General features: G+C 36.4%; 1 long non-coding RNA gene across 10 annotated transcripts in view; it reads left to right on the top strand.

Annotated features, from left to right (window-relative positions):
* The window catches only part of LOC145518087 (uncharacterized), an 854,536-nt gene that overhangs the window by 760,506 nt on the left and 69,955 nt on the right, over positions 1 to 24,075 (top strand). For 8 of the 10 annotated variants that reach the window (XR_014062587.1, XR_014062594.1, XR_014062593.1 and 5 more), the window contains one exon: positions 21,275 to 21,325. This is a non-coding gene — a long non-coding RNA (uncharacterized LOC145518087). Of the gene's footprint in view, positions 1 to 7,147; positions 7,355 to 21,274; positions 21,326 to 24,075 lie in introns of those variants that run through there. The other 2 variants (XR_014062592.1, XR_014062589.1) reach the window with 2 other exon arrangements.

Consider the following 24,075-nt stretch of genomic DNA (forward strand, 5'->3'; position numbering starts at 1 on the left):
AATTATACATACATTTGCCCTATGTTCTAGCTTGCCCAGGACTTACCAAGTTTATATATATTTCTCTGGCATAATTATTAATATGGCCACCTTTCACTAACCATCCTCTGCTAGTGAGATTTTGGACTATCCTGGTAGCTCAGCTGGTAAAGAATCCATCTGCAATGCGGGAGACCTGGATTTGATCCCTGGGTTGAGCAGATCCCCTGGAGAAGGGAAAGGCTACCCACTCCAGTATTCTTGGGCTTCACTGGTGGCTCAGATGGTAAAGAATCTGCCTGCAATGTGGGAGACCTGGGTTGGATCCCTGGGTTGGGAAGATTCCCTGGAGAAGGGAAAGGCTACCCATTCCAGTATTCTGGCCTGGAGAATTCCATGGACTGTATAGTCCATGGGATCACAAAGAGTCGGACACGATTGAGTGACTTTCACTATACTTTCACTTCGCTCTCAACCTATTGTCTTGGTTGCAGTGACCTACCTCTTGTCCTGCCTTCCCTGTATAAACCAGCTGCCAGGATATGCACAGATGAGATGATGAGTGTTGGTTCTCTTCATGGACACATTCTCACTAGTAAGTAAGAATTGACACAATGAGGAGATTCCCACTTTGCAACACCCCCTAACACAGTAATGGATTCAGGCAGCATCATCAGTAAAATCAGAGAGCTACCAGATGAGCTCCCAACACTTAGAAACCTTTCTTGCAAAACGTCCAACCCTAATCTGATTAAGCCTCCAGACTTAAACAACAGTGTACTGGAAACACAGGAACAAAGGACACAATGAGTGGCATTTCTGGAAGAAACTGCAAAATTCAATGGGTAGAAAATTCTACAAGGCAAAAAAATTAGTCTTTCAAAAAATAATCATGAATAGAAAGAAAAAAAAAAACTGGGGAGAACCTCAAGATCAAAAGAGAGTTCAGAAAAATGTCAACCATTTGCAACATATAGATCTGATCTAGATCCTGATTCAAATAAGCTTAAATATGATTAACATAGAAAATGTCTGGATATTTAATTATATTAAGGGATGCCTTAATTTTAGTTATATGCTGAAATGTTTACAGATGAAATAATATAAAGTTGGAAATGTGATTCACAGTAATCCAGGACAAAGGAGAAAGAAGAGGTGGTATAGATAGAATAAGATTGGCCATAGCTTGGTGCTTGCTGAAGCTGAGTGATGGATACAGTAGTTTCATTATACTATTCTCTCTGCTTTGTCTATGTCTCAGTTTTTACAAGTAGGGTTTATATATAAGGATAAAGGAATGTGTGTGTGTTTCTTCCTGTACTGGGTCTCCACTATCCTTTCAGGCAACACTTCTACGTTATCAACTGTCACAAGCCATGAGGGATCAGAGAGCACCTTTCTGAGCCTTCAGCCCCATTGCTTTGGTTTCAGGTTCAAATACCACCCAGGCCTTCAAATCCTTTTAGTAAAGATTCTAGAATGCACTTCTCATTCCTTGTGAAAGTAAGTGGTTATAAATTATAAATGAGAAAATAACTGGTAAGGAATAGGGAAAAACAAAAACAGCCATTAGTGGAAGAAATGAACAAAATGCAATAGATTCAAAAAGGAGCAGGAATATATGTAACATCTATATAGTGTAAACATCATCTAGTGGCACAAGGCTAAAATCTGACGTTTACCAGATTACCTATGACAAATCTTTGAACAACTATTCACTCTCATTCTGTTAATTTGTAGAATAAGAAATTAGAACTCCTGTGTGATAAACTCGTATGAGCATTAAATAACGTACGTGAAGATACCTGGCATGTGGTAGGAGGGATTATTTTGAATTTTTATGGGCTACTGAGTACAAGTACAGAAAGGCATTTATTAATAGATAACAGTACATATCCTCAGTTATTCTACCAAATATTTATCAAGTATCTACCACAAGCTATGCATTTTTCTTTGAGGATATAGCAGGGAACACAACAGAAAAATGCCTGCCTTCATAAAGGTTGCATTCTAGCAGAAATAACTCATATACAATACATGACTAATACAGTTTTCAGTATCTATTTCTTAAGTTTCTTTAAACTACTGTTTGAAGCAACACACACTCACACACTCTAAGAATGAATCTCCACTCCGATCTTTCTCTCACAAGAAGAGATGAATAGTGAAACAGGTTTAAGAACCACTTCACGCATCAGTGTTCTCTGAGGGTTAGAGGACTAGTTGGTATATTTTCTAAGAACTTGGCCATGTGCTTTCAGCGCTTCCTGAGCCAGACAGAGGCGGGTGGTTACAATCTGCAGCAGTCATACTTAATTACTCTCCTCCATTTTGCAAGCTTTGCTTTTCTCCAGTTCAGAGACACTTGCGCCTGAGAACTCATCAGGACGTGGAGACACGTGCTCCTACGGTGAACATAAATCCCTCTTAAAAAAAAAAGTTAGAACGGCACAGCACAGCACTTTTCTTTGTAGAATTTCTCACTCGTCATTTCAAAGGTTGTGTTTTTCTGGGGGGAAAGCTTGTCTTGTTTCTAAATTTGTCAGTGAGCCAAACGGTGAAGACTGCACAGGTGTGAGGATTTAAATGGCAGTGATTGACCTGCCCACCCACAACGACTTCTAACTAGGAAATTAAGGATGTTGCTAGTGTTTGCCAGCCTGATTGCTCTATCCAACATTAATTTATGAGCTCTGCGATGCCTAGCCTGTCACGAGGAGATCCTCCCCATTTTTCTCTAAAACCTGCTGGGACATATCATTATACCTGTGACTAAAAATAACATACCCATTCCAGGCAATGTAATTGAAGTGATTTATTTTAATTGTTTGAAAAATAGTTTGTTAGATAGTTTCAGTCTGTCCCAGTTATCATGATCCACACGACATTAACGTTCTGAAGTACCCCTCTTTTTGAGCAGTTAGCAAGCAGTGTTCAATTGGGTGAGTGTTTCCACAATGGCTGAGTTGCAATAATTTTCTAAAATAATTTTGAGCTTCCTCAAATCCAAACAATCTTAATTTTCATAATAGGGATTTGGGAACTCATAATTTCACAATTACTGGGGAGGCTGGTATCCAACTTAGAGGATATAGGGCTGAAGACCACAAAGAAACTAGAGACACGTGAAGATATCATGCAGGGAATCCAAACGGGCCAAGCCATGAGAGACACTGGATTATGATGGTGAAAGCAAATGGTGTTTCTGATTTCAAAGTGCTTCATTCAAGTTCAGTGAATGAAGTGGGACATAATAGATACGGTCTTACAATAGAAGATTACAGCTAATATTTGGGAAATGGCTGGTGAAGAAGTTGAATGGGTTAAACTGTAGATGAAAAGGCAATAGTTGAGATTAGAATATATGTTGAGCCCCAATGTTGATGATTTGACCTTTGAAATATGATAAAGCCATAAAGTCAGTCCTCCCAGTTCCAAAAAAAAGAATGTAAAAGAATGTGAAAGATGAAAACTTATTTAAGGTAGGATTATGTAAGTTGTACATAGAGTACTTGTTTGAGATCATAGCAGAGAAATCTTTCCAAACATAATTCTATCCTTAAAAGCATTGACTTGCAATTTAGAACCCCAATAGGAATTATGTAAATAGAAGTATTTGAAATTCTAAGAGAGAATATATGCATAAAATTTTTCATCCTCACATAATCCTTTCATATTTTTCATTTCTAATTTTCTTGTCTTTTTTTAGTGATCAGTTTATCTACCTAACAAGTGGATATTCATGTAAAACTGAATTTATCTAATATTAGAAAAATATTTTTAAAAATTCTGTGTTCTTCAAATATTTTAATTTTACAGAATGAAAGCTCTTTCTCAAAATTTCAGATATGTAAATCAGTGATTTAAAAATTTGATTAAAAAACTGTAGTGAATGGCCCATAGTCAAAGAGTAACAGGCATTTGCATATCCTTTAATTGGCAACTAAATGTAAAAAAACAACTAGCTTCTTTAAAGAAAATTTTAATATCCACACTACACATCTTTCTTATCCTCTATGGAACTGCTCTTGAATTTATACATGTGGTATGTACATGTGTTCACCACCCCAGAAGCTCTCAGACCCTCGTATGTGGGGGATTTTTATGGGGGCTGCATCTCGATAGGCATGATCAATTAATACCTCAATTTATAGCTCCTTTTATTTCTTTTTTTTTTCTCTTCTATGAAATAGTGTTTTATTTTATTTTATTTTTTTAATAAATTTATTTATTTTAGTTGGGGGCTAATTACTTTACAATATTGTAGTAGTTTTTTGCCATACATTGACATGAATCAGCCATGGGTTTACATGTGTTCCCCTTCCTGGACCCCTCTCCCACCTCCCTCCCCATCCCATCCCTCTGGGTCATCCCATTGCCCCAGTCCTAAGCATTTGTCTCATGCATCGAACCTGGAATGGTGTTCTGTTTCACATATGATAATATGCATATTTCAATGCTATTCTCCCAGAACGTCCCACCCTCACCTTCTTCCTCAGAGTCCATAAGACTGTTCTATGCATCTGTGTCTCTTATTCTGTCTCGCATATAGGGTTATCATTACCATCTTTTAAATTCCATATATATCCATTAGTATACTGTATTGGTGTTTTTCTTTCTGGCTTACTTCACTCTGTATAATGGGCTCCAGTTTCATCCATCTCAATAGAACCGATTCAAATGTATTTTTTTAATGGCTGAGTAATATTCCATTGTGTATATGTACCACAGCTTCCTTATCCATTCGTCTGCTGATGGACATCTAGGTTGCTTCCACGTCCTGGCTATTGTAAACAGTGCTGTGATGAACATTGGGGTACACGTCTCTTTCAATTCTGGTTTCCTCGGTGTGTATGCCCAGAAGTGGGATTACTGGGTCATATGGCAGTTCTATTCCCAGTTTTTTAAGGGACCTCCACACTGTTCTCCATAGTGGTTGTACTAGTTTGCATTCCCACCAACAGTGTAAGAGGGTTCCCTTTTCTCCACACCCTCTCCAGCATTTATTGCTTGTAGACTTTTGGATAGCAGCCATTCTGACTGGTGTGAAATGGTACCTCATTGTGGTTTTGATTTGCATTTCTCTAATAATGAGTGATGTTGAGCATCTTTTCATGTGTTTGTTAGCCATCTGTATTTCTTCTTTGGAGAAATGTCTGTTTAGTTCTTTGGCCCATTTTTTGATTGGGTCGTTTATTTTTCTGGAATTGAGCTGCAAGAGTTGCTTGTATATTTTTGAGATTAATTGTTTGTCTGTTGCTTCATTTGCTATTATTTTCTCCCATTCTGAAGGCTGTCTTTTCACTTTGCTTATAGTTTCCTTTGTTGTGCAAAAGCTTTTAATTTTAATTAGATCCCATTTGTTTATTTTTGCTTTTATTTCCGATATTCTGGGAGGTGGGTCATGGAAAAAAAAAAACAAAAACGGAGAGTTGGGCTTAATGTTCTAAGCTTCTAATCATGACAAAATTAAAAGACACTTGCTCCTTGGAAGAAAAGCTATGACAAACCTAGACAACATATTAAATAGCAGAGACATCACTTTGCTGACAAAGGTCCGTCTAGTCAAAGCTATGGTTTCTCCAGTAGTCATGTATGGATGTGAGAGTTGGATCATAAAGAAAACTGAGCACCAAAGAATTGATGCTTTCAAATTGTGGTGTTGGAGAAGACTCTCGAGAGTCCCTTGGACAGCAATGAGATCAAGCCACTCAATCCTGAAGGAAATCAACCTTAAATATTCACTGGAAGGACTGATGCTGAAGCTGAAGCTCCAATACTTTGGCCACCTGATGCGAAGAATTGACTCACTGAAAAAGACCTGATGCTGGGAAAGATTGAGGGCAAGAAGAGAGGGGGATGACAGAGGATGAGGTGGTTGGATGGCATCACTGACTCAGTGGACGTGAGTTTGAGCAAACTCCGGTAGATAGCAAAGGAGAGGGAAGCCTGGCGTGCTGCAGTCCATGGAATCACAAACAGATGGACACGATTTAGTGACCAAACAACAACAAGTTGGCCTTTCTGAGACCAGCCGCCATCCAGAAGCCCACCAACAGTCACCTCATGGGAACAAAAGACATTCTTGTCACACAGGACATTTCAAGGGATTTAAGGACTCTGTGTCAAGAACCAGGGCCAAAGATCAAATATTAAAACAGATTATTCTCATAGTATTTTTACTTACAAGGGTTTTAGGATCTCAGTCAGTAACCCAATATATATATTTCTTATTATTTCATAGAAATTATGTCAAAGAAAATATTTAAACATGGTGTGATCCAGACTGCATGTCCAGCAGGGTGGCAGAACAGATACTCTGAAATATCCTTCTGCCATAAAACACACATGTGCTGGATAAATTACAACCATAAACATTTAAATGCATACTAAGTCTGTAAGAAAGTACCAGAGATTCACAAAGGCTTCTAGACCAAGGCTGGCTTGGGATCCAAAGGAAGGTGGAGCCTCTCTTGTGAAACAAGAGAAATTTTCTCAGTGATTGATCCTGGTACACAAGAACTCTTCTGTCACATGCAGACATAGAAATGCAACATTCAGCAGACCAGGCTTCTATTCACATTATTATAAAATGTGATATATCACATCCTATTAGGAAAAACATCTTTGAACTATCTATATACTAGGATAAATATGAAAGCTAAATTTAAACTAATGAATGGAATCTTTTTACTTCATTAGCCCAGAGTTTTTCATGAACTCTGTTTATTCAATTCTTCGTATAATCAAAAAATTCCATTTTTCATGCTTATCACATTTCACGGGAAATATAACATTAAAAGGAACCCCCAAACTTTCAGGATTTGCTTATGTTAGTAATATTTTTTAAAGGATAATCTGACTATGAGTTACCTCATTATTCCTTCACCACGAATCATGTAATCATTGCATACAGTTGTTGGGCTCTGCTCACTGACTGAAAATCAGATCAACTCCTTAGAGGTTTTTGCATATTTGTATGTGTGTTCAGTCGTGGCTGACTCTTTGGGACCCCATAGACTGTTGACGCTATGGACTGTAGCCTGCCAGACTCCTCTGTCCATGGAATTTTCCAGGCAAGAATATGGTAATGGATTATTTTCTCCTCTAGGGGATCTCCACAATCCAGGGATCAAACCCTTGTCTCCTATGTCTCTTGCATTGGCAGGTGGATTCTCTACCACTGAACCACTAGAGAAGCCCCACATGAAAATCAGATAAACTCTCTCGCTGTGCAGTACAAAAAAAAAGAAAAGAAAAAAGTTGTGTTCAGGAAAGTTAAACGCTTTCAGAAGGCCACATTTTGAATGGAATTGGAGCAGTGCTATGATCATGGAGAATACAAAATGAAGACACCATAACAGTTAAAGTAAAAGTAAGCCAGAATTTATTTGCATTTTGTAATGGGCATGCAGACAGAGGCAGGTGATATTACAGTGTTTACACCAAACTGCATGAGCTGAATGGGCTAAAGGAAACAGTTGGATTATCCATGTGTCAGCATTCTAATCCTATCAGGCTTGTCAGCACTATAATTTCCATCACTTAGTTTAAAATACAGTAGGGGAGAGTGGGAATGTTTGTTTTCTTCTGATGAGTCATGACTCAGAGCAAAGTAAGGACTTAGAAATAGAATACTTCAGAAAATGACGGAGTGTTGCAAGTTATAGTGGTTTTGTTCACAGCTGTATAAATTTATTTTTTCTATAAAGCAGGACTCATTGAGCCATATTTCCTAGGGTCCAAATTCCTGAAACAGTAATTTTCCACTCTTCTCTAGTTGCAGGAAACCAAATAACTTCCAAGTTTGCCTAACTCCAGTGAAACAATTTTGGAAATGAAAGAATCCTGCTTAACTTTTACTTTTGGATGAAAATTTTCAAATGCAGCAAAACTTGTCTCTACAACATAGCCATATGCCTACTTATATCACTGTATGAGTGCCCTTATATAATATTTAAGGATTCATAAGAAAATAATAAAGGCCGTGGGAGTCTATACTTATATTTCCATCAGAATGGCAGACTAGATATGCTGAAATGCCCTTTGGGCATAAAATATGCAGATGTTGGATAAATTATAGCCATAAGCTTTTAAACACATTACTGAGTTTACAAGAAGGGGGCAAAATCCACAAGGGCCTCCATACCCTGCTTCTCCCGCAAAACTGTACCCTGGTATCAGAGTGGTAAGTAAATAGGAAAACTGAGGCTGCCCTGAATACAAGCAACTTTGGCAGGAATAAAGAGCTTTAATGGAAATTGGACACTAGAACTTAGATCTGGCAGAGGAAAACCTAAATCTGAGGATGCTATACAAATAGAGGATAATTCATGTATAAGTTTTAAGCTTTGAACTGTCCTTTTGGAATAAAGAGAACCAATTCAGAAAACAGCTTATTTTTGTAGGCTCCAGGTGAGAAAAAAATGATGGTACTAATTTTTCTTTGAGAATTGCTAAACTTTTTTCAGGAGGGTCTGAGGTTTGAATTTACATTACATGCACAATCACAGAAATCTCAACTATAAAAATTAACTTAAAATTCTGGCAAACAGGTACACTTCCTGTCAGGAGTAAAGTAATATCCTTTTAATGAACATCATCCTCAGGCCAGGCCTTCAAGGTTCATAAGAATTAGGTTTGGACAAATAAAATTTACCAGTTAAGATATAACAAATATATGAGTATTCGGGACCTATTAGACTTATAATACGAAGGACTTTGTAGATTGGAAATATCAGACACAGAATATAAAATGTTAATAAAAATCACTGACATTTATAACTCAATAGAAAAATTAAATAGTAATTTAGATATACTTGAGAAGAGAATTAGTGAGACAGAAAACAGTCTTCAGATAATCACATATGTATATATTTCCACTAGATAATTGATAAATACACCTTGGTTCAGTTCATTTCAGTCGTTCAGTCATGTCTGACTCTTTGCGACCCCATGAACCGCAGCACACCAGGCCTCCCTGTCCATCACCAACTCCCAGAGTTTGTCCAAACTCATGTCCATCGAGTCGGTGATGCCACCCAACCGTCTCATCCTCTGTCGTCCCTTTCTCCTCCTGCCCTCAATCTTTCCCAGCATCAGAGTTTTTTCAAATGAGTCAGCTCTTTGCATCAGGTGGCCAAAGTATTGGAGTTTCAGCTTCAACATCAGTCCTTCCAGTGAACACCCAGGACTGATCTCCTTTAGGATGGACTGGTTGGATCTCCTTGTAGTCCAAGGGACTCTCAAGAGTCTTCTCCAACACCACAGTTCAAAAGTGTCAATTCTTTGGCGCTCAGGTTTCTTCTTTATAGTCCAACTCTCACATCCATATATGACTACTGGAAAAACCATAGCCTTGACTAGGTGGACCTTTGTTGGCAAAGTAATGACTCTGCTTTTTAATATACTGTCTAGGTTGGTTATAACTTTCCTTCCAAGGAGCAAGCGTGTTTTAATTTCATGGCTGCAATCACCATCTGCAGTGATTTTGGAGCCCCCCAAAATAAAGTCTGACACTGTTTCCACTGTTTCCCCATCTATTTGCCATGAAGTAATGGGACCAGATGCCATGATCTTAGTTTTATGAATGTTGAGCTTTAAGCCAACTTTTTCACTCTCCTCTTTCACTTTCATCAAGAGGCTCTTTAATTCTTCTTCACTTTCTGCCATAAGGGTGGTGTCATCTGCATATCTGAGGTTATTGATATTTCTCCCAGCAATATTGATTCCGTGCTCCATCCAGCCCAGCGTTTTTTCATGATGTACTCTGCAAATACACCTTAAAATACACATAAAACATTAAAACACTTAGCCAGACATTTTTTGAGTTCAAGTATAACAAGCAGCAAAGATTTTAAAGGTGCAGATGTTATCAATTAGTAGGATGTTAGCTATAGGTTTTATAAGATGCTTTTCATCTGACCAGGGATTTTGCTTTTGCTCCTAGTTTTCTGTATGATGTTTAGAAATCAAATATCTAATAATTTTATGAAATGATTTATCCACATCTTTGAAAAGGGTGATATGGATTTTTCTTTATTCTTTTGGTATGGTGAATACATTGGTCGATCTTTAAATATTTTAAATAGTCTTGCTTAAGATCTTAGAATAAACCTCATTTGTCCATTGTGCTTTTGTTATTTGCTGAATTCTAGTTTTTACTTTGCCAACAAAGGTCCATCTAGTCAAGGCTCTGGTTTTTCCAGTGGTCATGTATGGATGTGAGAGTTGGACGGTGAAGAAAGCTGAGTGCCGAAGAATTGATGCTTTTAAACTGTGGTGTTGGAGAAGACTCTTGAGAGTCCCTTGGACTGCAAGAAGATCCAACCAGTCCATCCTAGGGGAGATCAGTCCTGGCTGTTCATTGGAAGGACTGATGTTGAAGCTGAAGCTCCCATACTTTGGCCACCTCACGTGAAGAGTTGACTCATTGGAAAAGACCCTGATGCTGGGAAGGATTGGGGGCGGGAGGAGAAGGGGATGACAGAGGATGAGATGGCTGGATAGCATCACCGACTCGATGGATATGGGTTTGGGTAAACTCCGGGAGTTGGTGATGGACAGGGAGGCCTGGCGTGCTGCGATTCATGGGGTCGCAAAGAGTCAGACATGACTGAGCGACTGAACTGAGTTTTTTATATATTTTAATGCTTTTGAGTCTATATTCAAAACAGATACCTGATTATAATTTTTTTCCAATTTCTTTATAATTTCTTCTTTATCAGGTTTTCTTATCAGTTGCATGGTGATTTTATTACATAAGTTATAAATTTTTCCTTCTTTCACTATTTCAGAAAGAATGTATAAGATTGGTATCCTGTCTCCATAAAATATATAATAGAATTTACCAGTTAAACCAGTCATAACAATATTCTTTAAATTATGAATTTTAGATATACTGCTTTTTTATATCTTGTTATGTCCATTTGTGTTTTAAAAGGAGTTTTCCATATAATATATTTTGAATTTATTGGCATGAAGTTTCTAGTGGTTGGGTGATAGAAAGTAACATCCTTCTTCTTTCATTCCTCATATTAGTAGATTATTTCATTTCCTTTTGCTTGATCACTTTGCTAGCTATTAATCAATTTTATTAATCCTTCAAAGCATTAGGATTTTATTTTAATGGATTTCTCCATTGTCAGTTTTTCTATTTTACCTATTTCCATTTTCATTTTATTGAATCCTTTTTCCTGCTTTCTTTGTGTTTAACTTGCTATTCTTTTGTAGGCTTTTAAGATATAAGCTTAAATAATTGACTTCTACTATACATTTCAAAACAATTAAATAGAAAATATCTTTTAATTTCCCTTGAGTTTTTTTCTTTGATCTGGGAAATTTAAAGTTGCTATTTAATTTTCAAGTGTTATGGTATTTTCTAGCTATTTTATTATTTGTGATGTCTATTTTAATACTGCTATATTAAGAGAGTAAGAACATATAGTCCTTAATAATTTTGATCCTTTAGTGTTTATTAAGGCTTAAATTCTTGAAGAAGGAAATATCAATCCACTCCAGTATTCTTTCCTGGCAAATCCCATGGAAAAGGAGCCTGGTGGGCTATATTCCATGGGATCGAAAAGAGTTAGCCATGACTTACCAACTAAACAACAACAATAAAGGCTTGAGTTATCAACTTACATGTTCATTTTAAAAATATATACCCTGAAGTTGTGGTGTAACGTTCTATAAATGTCGATTAGACAATTTGGCTGATAGTGATGTTCACATCCTCTATATCATCATTTTTGCTGTTTCTCTGTGGTTTTATGTTAATCAATGACTAGATGATAAGTATTAAAATTATAAAATGATAGGTATTAAAATTTAAAGATTATAGATATTAAAATCTCTGTTGATTGGTCTATTCTTTTCCTTAGTTCTGTCAGGTTTGCCTCAGATTTTTTAGAAACATTATTATTGGTCGAATTTAAAATTATTTACAGCTTCCTGTTTCATTGACTTTTATGGTTATGAAATTTTTACCTTTATTGTTGGATATACTGAATGTCTTGAAATCCACTCTTTCAATAGCCATACCAGTTTCTTATGCCTAATGATATCTTGGTCTGTATTCTCCTTTGCATGTATGTATGTTCCACCTGTCCTTTTCTTTATATCTAAAATGTATTTCTTTAAACAGCATATTACAAGTTTCAGCTTTTAAAAAATAATTAATTGTTTTTATTATTTATTATGGTTGCTGCTGCTGCTGCTAATTCGCTTCAGTCATGTCCGACTCTGTGCGACCCCATAGACGGCAGCCCACTGGGGTCCGCCGTCCCTGGGATTCTCCAGGCAAGAACACTGAAGTGGGTTGCCATTTCCTTCTCCAATGCATGAAAGTGAAAAGTGAAAGTGAAGTCGCTCAGTCGTGTCCGACTCTTAGCGACCCCATGGACTGCAGCCCACCAGGCTCCTCCGTCCATGGGATTTTCCAGGCAAGAGCACTGGAGTGGGTGCCATTGCCTTCTCCTAGTTCTACCTTTATGTGGTGTACTTAGTATATTTTAATTAACGTTACTGATTGATAATGTACTGGCCTAAGTCTACCATTGTAGTATTTGTTTTCCATTTGTCTCACTTCTATTTTTTGTTTAAAGAGATGGCAATACCAGACTGCCTGACCTGCCTACTGAGAATCTGTATGCAGGTCAAGAAGCAACAGTTAGAACTGGACATGGAACAACAGACTGGTTCCAAATCAGGAAAGGAGTATGTCAAGGCTGTGTATTGTCACCATGCTTATTTAACTTATATGCAGAGTACATCATGAGAAACGCTGGGCTGGAAGAAGCACAAGCTGGAATCAAGATTGCCAGGAGAAATATCAATAACCTCAGATATGCAGATGACACCACCTTTATGGCAGAAAGCGAAGAACTAAAGAGCCTCTTGATGAAAGTGAAAGAGGAGAGTGAAAAACCTGGCTTAAAGCTCAACATTCGGAAAAGGAAAACTAAGATCATGGCATCTGGTCTCATCACTTCATAGCAAATAGATGGGGAAACAATGGAAATAGTGAGAGACTTTATTTTGGGGGCTTCAAAATCACTGCAGATGGTGACTGCAGACATGACATTAAAAGATGTTTGCTCCTTTAAAGAAAAGCTACGCCCAACTTAGCATATTAAAAAGCAGAGACATTACTTTACCAACAAAGGTCCATCTAGTCAAAGCTGTGGTTTTTCTGGTAGTCAGGTATTGACGTGAGAGTGGACTATAAAGGATTCTGAGTGCCGAAGAATTGATGCTTTTGAACTGTGGTGTTGGAGAAGACTCTTGAGAGTCCCTTGGACTGCAAGGAGATCCAACCAGTCCATCCTAAAGGAAATCAGTCCTGAATATTCATTGGAAGGACTGATACTGAAGCTGAAACTCCAATACTTTGGCCACCTGATGTGAAGAACTTCTCATTGGAAAAGACCCTGATGCTGGGCAAGATTGAAGGCAGGGGAAGAAGGGGATGACAGAGGATGAGATGGTTGGATGGATGGCATCACCGATACGATGGACATGAGTTTGAGTAAGCTCCGGGAGTTGATGATGGACTGGGAGGCCTGGCGTGCTATAGTCCATGGGGTCGTGAAAAGTCGGACATGGCTGAGCAACTGAACTTCTTTTCTGCTTTTATTTGGATGAATGAATTATTTCTTAATGCTCAGTTTTACTTCTTATGTTTTCTTTTAGTTATAAATCTTTGAGTGTATGTCTGTGTGTGTTGAGCATTATTCTAAAGAATAAATATGCGTATTACAATAATATTTCAAAAATATAGTAATAATGGAAAAGATACATAGTAAGGAAACAAAGTAGGCAAGTAACAAAATATTATATATATAGTTTTATCACTATTTCTCATCACACACACACGAACACACAGAATCCATTTTAACACATATTTAGGACATACTGAATTTTCCTCTCTATTTTAGATGTGACATAAGTATAATAGGATAAATAGTTTTGAAATTTTATAAAACAATAAAAAAAAATTTAAGGCTTATTCCAGTCCCCTATAGTATCTTCAATATTCACTTGTTTCTAAGTTCTTAAATTATGAATTGAAGAAGGCAAAGCTTGTGCTTTCTATTTATTCTCTAAATCTTGCTTATAGTACCTAGTAGCTACAATTAGGTAAAACTGCTTGGGAAAGTGTTAATATGTTAAGAACTAACCCTATGCAAGATATTAATGTATAATAATTCATCTTACTCTTTTGGGTAATACAGAATTTGAACAATTGTGATAATCATGGAATTAAAGTGATGAGTACTCTGTGTATCATTTTACTGTGGTTTTTCACTAACACAAATTATCAACATTATATATAAAGTAATATTTGTGCCCAGCTCAAATCAACTTTAAAATTAACTTAGTAAGCAAAAACCCACATTTAACAAGAAGACTGTAGTTAAGTTTTATATGAACTAAAATGATTCATTATTGGATTCCTTTAATTATCAATCTTCCCTCAAATATTTAAGTTGTGAATAATTTACCAGGAAAAAAAGAAATAGCTATTTAGAAATTCATCTAATGTGCCAAATGAAACATGCCTGCTGTTGAAAGTATAACATGAAAATATTCTTTCAATCCTTTCCTTTAATCCCCCCTTAAAAAAATCATAGTGATTATAACTTTGATTTATAAGAATTGCTACTCTAAGATCTTTATTTGAGCAATGTTTTTCAGTCTTATTATCCTTTAAAAGTTGATGTCTTTTAACATTCACTGTTACAGTAGTAGTGATACCATACGTTATCTTATGCAAAGTGAAATGTTTATCTTTAACCTATTTTTTTGCTCACTTACTACATTCTGTTTTGTTAAATTATCTCTCAGTTGTTACTCAGGTAACAACTGTAATTTATTAATTAAAAATTAGAAATTACATTTGCTCGTTTCAAGAAAATTGTAGCAATCTGCAATATAAAATGAAACTAACGGTATGTATACTAATGAGTGTCATCTTTCAGTGTTGTGTAACATATTTATAAATATACTTTCAACAAATCTGTACCATTGTGTTATTAGACAGATGGTGTATATAACAAGCCATGTGTATTTTAAAAACATTTACACAGATTCATAACTTTGGCAGGTAATTATCTTGAAAGGTAAATATATATATATATATATATATATATGTGTGTGTGTGTGTGTGTATAAAATAAAAATTGACCAGTACATGAAGTAATGTATAAATGATAAGAATGACAAAAGTAGATAAACCTTTCTATGGCTGTTGTCAGTTTCAAATATCTTATGCCTATAAATATAATTTTTACCAAATTAACTAGTAAAACATGAAGTACAAAGAGAGGTTCTGATAATACCCTAATACTCCATAAATACAACTTGACAACCTTCCCAGTGAGGAGTCTTGTTATCAAAATTAAGTATATTATTATCATCCTTTGTCATAATTTGTAACTTATAAAGAGAACTCAAAGTGTTTATAAAGAGCCTTGTGTAACTTTGGTTCTATTGAGTGGAGATGATCCAATTTTCCATCTTCTCTAAAAGATCTATTTTAGTTATATAACTAAAGATGTTTTAAGGTTTTGTTTTCATTTTACTTTTAGTTTTCCTTTTAGTTACACAAAACTCCCAATTTTTCCATTGTTTATACTTGATTATCAGCGAGACAAATCACAGGTGTGGTCTCAGATTTTGTTCTTTAATCGCTGGGAAGATTTGGGAAGATTTGGAGTGGATTCCCTCAATCCCACATTGTAATATTTGGAATATTTGATCATTCCGTTCAGTTCAGTCACTCAGTCACATCTGACTCTTTGAAACCTCATGGGCTGCAGCACGCCAGTCTTCCCTGTCCATCTCCAACTCCCAAATCCTACTCAAACCCATGTCCATCAAGTCGGTGATGCCATCCAACCATCTCATCCTGTTGGTCCCTTCTCCACCTGCCTTCAGTCTTTCCCAGCATCAGGATCTTCTCCAGTGAGTCAGTTCTTCACATCAGTATTAGAGTTTCAGCTTCAGCATCAGTCCTTTCAATGAGTATTCAGGACTGATTTCCTTTAGGATGGATGGTTGGATCTCCTTGCAGTCCAAGAGACTCTCAAGAGTGTTCTCCAACACCACAGTTCAAAAGCATCAAATCTTCAGTGCTCAGCTTTCTTTTACAGTCCAACTCTCACATCCATATGTGACTACTGGAAAAATCCACAGCTTTGACTAGACGGACTTTTGTTGGCAATGTAACGTCTCTGCTTTTTAATATGCTGTCTAGGTTGGTCATAGCTTTTCTTCCAAGGAGCAAGTGTCTCTTAATTTCATGGCTGCAGTCACCAACTACAGTGATTTTGAAGCCCCAAAAAGTAAAATCTCTCACTGTTTTCATTGTTTCCCCATCTATTTGTCATGAAGTGATGGGGACGGATGCCATGATCTTTGTTTTTTGAATGTGGAGTTTTAAGCCAGCTTTTTCACTCTCCTCTTTCACTTTCATCAAGAGGTTCTTTAGTTATTCTTTGCTGTCTGTCATAAGGGTGGTGTCATCTGTGTATCTGAGGTTATTGATATTTTTCATGTAATTTGATCATTATAATATATGTACCTGTGCACTGAAGCAAATAATTAATATGGTGAGAAGTTTCTCCATAATGCTGTCATCTTTAGTGCTGAGGTATTTTTTCAGAGAAAACTATTTCTCTGTATGAGTAGCTCTTCTGCACAGCCGAGTATTCATTCCTCAAGGAGCCAAGTGGGTTTAGATTAGCTGTGTAAGGGAACAGCTTTTGTTTCATAGACTCATCACTTGCAACTAAAAAGGAGAGGCGGTACCTAGGATGAAGGAAGTTTTCATTCATCTACAAATAGTACTGCCCTTAGCAATGCAGCTGAATTGCAGACTTCTCTAAAGGCAACGTGACAGGCAGATGCTTCTTATAGCGTTCAGTGAACCTAGCTCACCCAACAAAAGTATTACCTTGCTAAGGAGAAGACCTGCAAAATGGCAAATACTCTGCCCACAATATGTGGAAAAGATAGTTTTCTTTCACTGATTCTTTACAATTTCTATCAGCCTATCAACAGAAATTAGGTGCAGTGTTCAACAATCTGAGACTTTCTAGTTGATGCAATAGGCATGCAGATAAAGCATGTAATATGAATATGAATTCTTTGGGTTGATCTGTGGATTACTCTGCAAATACAGTTAGCTCAAGGTTCTAAAATAGCTTTGGAAATAAAAGAGTTCATAACATTTGTAATATATTCTTCATATAATATATTCCATAATTCCTCATGTGTGTCCAGAATCTTTGATTTCAATCATGCTTATAGATGGAGCTGTAGATGCCTGTTATTCCTGACAGAAATGCCAGCTCTTTATGTAAAGGCTGGGGTGGGGCAATAAAACCCATCTCTAAACTTTACACGAAATATGTAAGCCTAAATATTCAGAAAAGATCAGTCAGCATTTAGGTTTCCTGAACTGCTTTATAAAACCCACAGGAGTGTCTGAGAAGAAAGTGAATTTGAGGGGCCATTGAACACAGACCATTTTCCAATTACAGGCACACCTGTGCTGCATAGCTTTCTGCTGATCTGTTGTGAGCATTTTACAGAGTGGTTTCATAGTCCTTCAGATTTCTCCTTCTTTAGTCAAAATGGTCTGAGGGTGTTGCTGGTAGGCTAGGACTTATCAGAGACTTCTCTCTAAGATAATTTGATACCCTACCCACAGTGTAAAATGTTTGGTCTGGTTGAGTCTCAAATGCCACCCACTGACACTCTAATTAACAGCCTCAGTGTGTTGGCTTCTGGGGAAAAAAAAGGAGTTGTTTTCTTTCAGTTAGTGAGAACCAATTGTTGGAAAAACCAATGACTCAGCTCTTTGTGGTAAAACTATTTACATGGGCAAGAAAGGCTGCTGCAGGCTTATAAAAATCTTGCTGCAGATACTTTTTTCTCTTCTTTCCTTATGAAACTGTGGTTCAGGTGGAGTCATGCATTTTCAAACTTTTTTTTTTTTTTTGAACCTCTATTACTTAAAATAAACATGTGCTTTGCTGCCAGAGGATCTGAACAAAAATTACGTTAATTATCTCTGTTTACCCTTGGAGTATCCAAAACCGCAGTATGAGAGTTGTTGGGCTTTTAAACACCCCCTTTCTGTGCAGTTAGTAAACAGTAAAGGATGAATATAAAGTTTGTCTATATTTATGTGATGGTTTCAAAAAAAACACATTTTTGAGTTGCAGCTTCAGCATTTTTTTAAATCCTTCCAACTATATTTTTGATATCTCCTCTGGAGAAAAAATGTTAATGAAATAGCATAGCTTGCTTTTCTAAAGTTTAAACTACATTTTGGAATCTTTTCCAGCATCACTGTTGCTGTTGCTTAAGATTTCCAAGGAAGAATATCCTGTAAGTAGTGAGACACAATGCAAAAATAATATGTCTAAGACTCTTTATAGATGTCATTAAGAAAAGGCACCCACTATCCTTCTTATATTTTGTTGGGTAAGTGGAGTACAAAACTTTGTGCCTTTGTGCTCTTGACTATCACATTAAAGGAAATATTCCAGCAGTGAAGGTGGTGCCTTCTTTTGACTCTCTAAATTCACTTAGAGTCTAATATTTTTTTCTTCAGCAGTATTTAAGTTCAGTGTAAAAAAAAATAGTTTAATAACCTACCATCAAGTATTTTGTTTAAAAAGTCACATTGCAGAAAAGAATAAAGATATCTGTCATAACACCAAGAAAGCACCAGTTGTAAAGCCAGAAAATTCAAAATGTACTAGCAATGGAAACAGTTGTCGGGGAACACCAGTGTACACTTCCCCTTGTGAAATGAAAACCAAAATGGAGTTGGGATTGCTAGGAGAGCTCTCTAATTAGAGCCAAGAAGACATTAAAGATGTGTTTCTCATATACTTGTTAGCCTAAAGAGAATGTGACTCTTGACCTGATGAAGGCATCCAGAATATCTGGCAGGTTCTTGTGACAGTCTCACTACTTATCAGACCCCTATCCTAAACTTGTGGCCCCTTAAGGACAGATATTTCCTGACTCACATCAGAGTCGATCACAATTCTCATTAGGCAACTGTTGACAGCCTCATGGTTTTTTGTCTGTATAAGCAAGCCCCTGACTCTTTCTCTTCCCTGGAATACTCTTGTGAGGTAACCTGAATTTTTGTCTCCTGAATTGAGACACCTTATAAACTCTTCTCTTATTGGAAACCTCCTGCATTATTTGGGTGAGGAGGTTTGACACCCTAAGAGATAATTAAATGTTACTTTTAGAATCAGATTAATAACAAGCCTCATATTAACATTGGCTGTACCATTAAAGTTGCTGTGTATCTGAGAATAAAATTCCTTTTTGAGTCTTAGTTCCTTATCTACACACAGAAATATTACAAAAATATGTGCCTACCTCTGGTAAAGGAATACTGTAAGCCTAACTCTGTTCACATTGAATCAGTTTCCATATGTATGAAGGTGTCCTGAAGGTAAATAGACTCTTGGGTACCATTATTAATTCTTACAGCCATTTCAGTGAATATATTGAGGTAGTAACTTATTTGTTGGCCTTTTAGCTGAGGATAGTGGAGGAGTCTAAAGACTTCTCAGGTTATAACAACAACTTTAGAAATAGCTGTAAATAGTGTTTAGTTCATCACTAGTCAACACTAGGTCTATAAAAGTTGGAGTGATTCTGACTGTTTGTATAAATTTCAGGTGTATATTCTATAAAAAGTTTTGAAATTATCAAGACTTTTCCTCTCTTTCTCTTAGTCATTCTTTTCCCAACAACATAAAAAGAGGTTGCATAAGAATTAAGCTATTTATAAAGCCAGTGGGAATAGGCTTGTTAATAATATCTGGAGGCACCTTTGTGATAGGGGTGGAGTGCTTTGGATTGTCCTCCTCATTTCACCTGACACAGCATTCTCTCTTTTGGTTTCTTATGTATTTTTTCTAAGCAATTAAAACTGTACTAGTTCTTAATTTAGCTCCCTCCACAATTGAATATATTAAGGTTAAATCTGTGTTCTTTACAACGATCGTAATCTTGTAGAAAATGTCTTGCATAAAAGGAATTATTTTAAGTAATACTTGCTAATGAGTTTTACTTCCTTTTTATTCATTTACAGATGACATTAGATACTCAGAAAGGGGAGGAAACATACTTGTCCTTGTCATATTGCAAAACAAGGACATTCAGAGATCTAATGCAGGAATATTGTATCTACCTGTCAAGAAAATAGCAGCTTTTTTGTGTTTGTTCCTTCCTGGGGGATCTTCAGTCAGTGAGGTTCTGTTTCTGAAAAGGTTATAGGTAGAAACAGCTAATGGCAAGCCCTACACAATATCATGTACAAACTCAGAATTCAGGACATTTTGTTGAAAACAATAGCTAACACAAGGCACTGTCACTCAATGTACACTTAGGGACTTCCTTGGTGGCCTAGTGGTTAAGATACACCTTCCCATGCAGGGGTACAAATTTGATCCCTAATTGGGAAACTAAAATCCCACATGCCTCCCAGCCCAAAAAACAAAACATGAAAGAGGAACAACATTGTAACAAATTCATAAAGGCCTTAAAAATGGTCCACATCAAAAAAATTTTTTAAAGTACATTTAAAGTAATTTCTGATGATCCATTGGCAAAATCACTCCCCGGGAAATGTGAAGTAATACACCCTCTTGTAGGCAGACCTTAAAACCAACACACTGCATTAACCTCTTAACCAATCACAGAAATAATCTCATTTTCATTCACAATGGCTTTAAAATAGAGACAGTTTGTTAAAGCATTGCAGCTATTTGAATGCCAGTTTTATAAAAGCCTTACCTGGTCTCTCTTGCTGATGTAGATCTATAATAGACTGAGACTTCCTGGAGTTCAGTTAAGTACTGAGTTATCCCAGGGCCACCTTATTAGGACTCTGTTTTAAATGCACCACAGGAAGCTAGACTCACTTCAGAAAAATCTTTGATTCTTAGGACCCTGGAAAATAGAATCCGGTTATCGCAGGTTTCCTCACTATTATACCCCAAAGACATATGCATATTTATTAAACTTGGGAACTTTTCCTTTCAGACATTTCATAATCAGGCTGGTATCCATAGAGTCTGAGCACATATCTGGTGGTAAAACAACACTAGGTTGGCAGGGACCTCTGTAAGGAGATCTTGGTTTGGACAGGAAGGACACAGGGATTCTGTCTGCCATGTTGGTCACTGATCATGCTGTTTGTTTGTTTGTTTGTTTGTTTGTTTTAATAGTGTTTTACCCTATTATATTGCAGATGCTGTATCATCATACAAGTGGTTTGAGGGAATGCTGACTTCCAATAAAGGTAATGCTGGTTTTATTAGCGGTGTGTACCTAAAATATATTTAAAGTTGTTCTACTTTTGTAAGTGTGATTTTGAAGGATAACTACAAAGATCCACGGAGGAAAATGGGAGTCACTTCAAAGAGAAGAAGCAGCACAAAGCAAAGTCAAACTTGTTGAGGTTCAATCTGTTGTTTGAGAAATGAAATTTTCACTTTACCGTACTAAAATATCACATGATAACATTTAAATTTAAACATTTAGTGATACAAATGGATTCAGAAACACAAATCATTAGATTCCCACAAGGTATTTGCTAGAATTTTATAAGCAGCATAGAAATCCTTCTATTCATGTGAAATGTGGGGTCAGCTACATTTCTGTGTTTGCTTTCAAGACAGTTTGACTTTCTTACAGATTTGATCTAACTGGGTTAACCAAGCAAAGTAGAAAGACTGCTTACGTGCACACGACACATGAAAACTGGCATTGTGATGAACTGGGTGTAAACAGAACTAAAGAAGCAGGGATTTCAGTCCCTGCTTCAAAATTTGCAAGTTTTCAATTTTGAAAATATTATCTCTGTATTGCAAGGCGTAACACAAATGAAAATCTGAAACTGGATGTCAGAAGGAACTAGAATGTGTTTTTTGGAAATACTGTACAGATTTTTGACTAGGTCCTAGGGGGACAAAGCTAGAAAAAGAAATTATTTTTAATATGCAATATAGATAGTTGGAGCCCTGGGATCAAATGATAGGCTAATGATGAATAGATACTTTGGGACAACTCAGAAGTCCCTTGGCTTTAAAATTCCCTGATACTGTACTTAACCTTTAGAAATTTCCAAAAGCATACTGCACTCAAGTTGCTCCCTTGAAGATTCCCATTTTGAAAATAAAGTCTAGAATTACAGAGAAAATTATGACCCAGTGCCTGTGTCCAAAATGTATGTATGTGGCCTCTGAAGAAGGGCGGCCCATGGGAGAGGAGTGCTGACTAGAAGCAGAGGTGAGCTGAGGAGCTGGACTTGAAAATCCACCTGTCTTTCAAGTTGGAGGACATACCTTTTCCATTGAGGAGTATCCATATGACTTTCATTTTGTAATCATTGCCTCATATTTCCTGTCTGCATATATTCATTTTCTGAATGCAAATTTATATTGCAGAAGTTCTCCTTGATTTAGAATTTTGTTTTGCTCAATCAAAATTTGTTCTCCCAAAGAATAGATATTGGGTGAGTTTCTAAATCTCAATTTATGGGCCCTTTGAGCAAGGGACTGATCAAAGGCAATTCATGAAGTAAGACAGCCAAAGGGAGCTTCTGATCCAAACTTCTTTTTTACAAATTAGAAAGTAGATGTTTAGGTGTTTATTCTAGATCACTTAGCTTGAGAATTTATAGAACTGGAACTTAAGCCCCTCCTACCACCTGTTTAGTTTCATCCCTTGAAATCAATTACAGCTTATGTGGATTTCTTTGATATTGCTTAAATTTACAGAAAAATATATAATCAAACCGTTACTGATGATCTATCCTAAAGGTAGCATATGTTTCTTGTTTCTTTTTTCAAATCTTAAAGCATGTGTTTGACTTTTAAAACCATTACTAAAGGTCCATAAATTAGAGAAATCTCAATTCTCATTTATCCCAGACTCTCCAGTGTATTGTGACTCCAAATTGGGGACTACAATTAAAAGTGAAATTTGTGTTCCAAGAGATTTTCAGGTACCAGCTAAAGCACATGGAATGTGAAAGTTCTTTAAAAAACGAATGATAGGAAGCCACTCATGTGTCCATCAAGAAATGAATAGACTAAAAAAATACAATATATATTCATGCAACGGAATACTTTTCAGTCTTAAAAAGGGAGGAAATTCTGATATTATGCTACAACATGGATTGTGGTATATTGAGACCGTTGTGCCAGATGAAGTAAGCCAGTCACAAAAAGACAAATACTGTATGTTCTCACTCATATGAAGTTTACTGGGTAGTGAAATTCATAGAGACAGAAAGTAGAATGGTAGTTCCAGGGGCTGGAGAAAGGGAGAAATGGAGAGTCTTGCTTTTGCAAGATAAAAGCATTCTGGAGATTGATTATACAGCAATGTGAGTGTACTTACCGCTACTGAACTGTACATGTTAAAATGATTAAGATGGTAGATTTGTTATGTGCACTTTACCACAATTAATAATTAAAAAAACAAATAAACATAAAAAACAAAACAAGAAACATTAGATAAAAGTAAACAAAATAATCCTAAAGGAAAACTCAAGTCTGATGGTGAGAAAAAAACTAAACTACAAGTTTTTTTTTTTTATTTTGCTTGATGTGGTTTTCAAAGAAGAGATAGTTAGCAAGCCTGCCCGCTGAAAGAAAATAGAGAAACAGGAGCTCATGGCACAGTGATATCTATTTAATGATTTTATTCACTTATATGTTTGTTTATGATTAAGAAATATTGCAATTTGAATGTGTAAAGACTCAACATAGTCCACAGGTTAAAGCCCAAAGTCTATTCTGACTGTTTGAATCCTAGCTCAGCTATTTAGTGATCACTATCCTTGGACATGTTACCTAATCTCACAGTGCTTAGATTACTCCTAATAATATGGGGGTAATTATACTGCTTGTCCCAGAGAGTTGTTGCAAGGACTAAAAAAAATTAAAATATGTACTGCATATAGGAGCATTTAAAATCTGACACTTGACAAGCATCATACAGTATATGTTATATTTAAAAAATGAAAATAGATACAAATTTAGA

This window comes from Giraffa tippelskirchi, chromosome 8 (assembly GCF_054371585.1).
Source record: "Giraffa tippelskirchi isolate mGirTip1 chromosome 8, T2T-mGirTip1v1.2.pri, whole genome shotgun sequence".
NCBI lineage: Eukaryota > Metazoa > Chordata > Mammalia > Artiodactyla > Giraffidae > Giraffa > Giraffa tippelskirchi.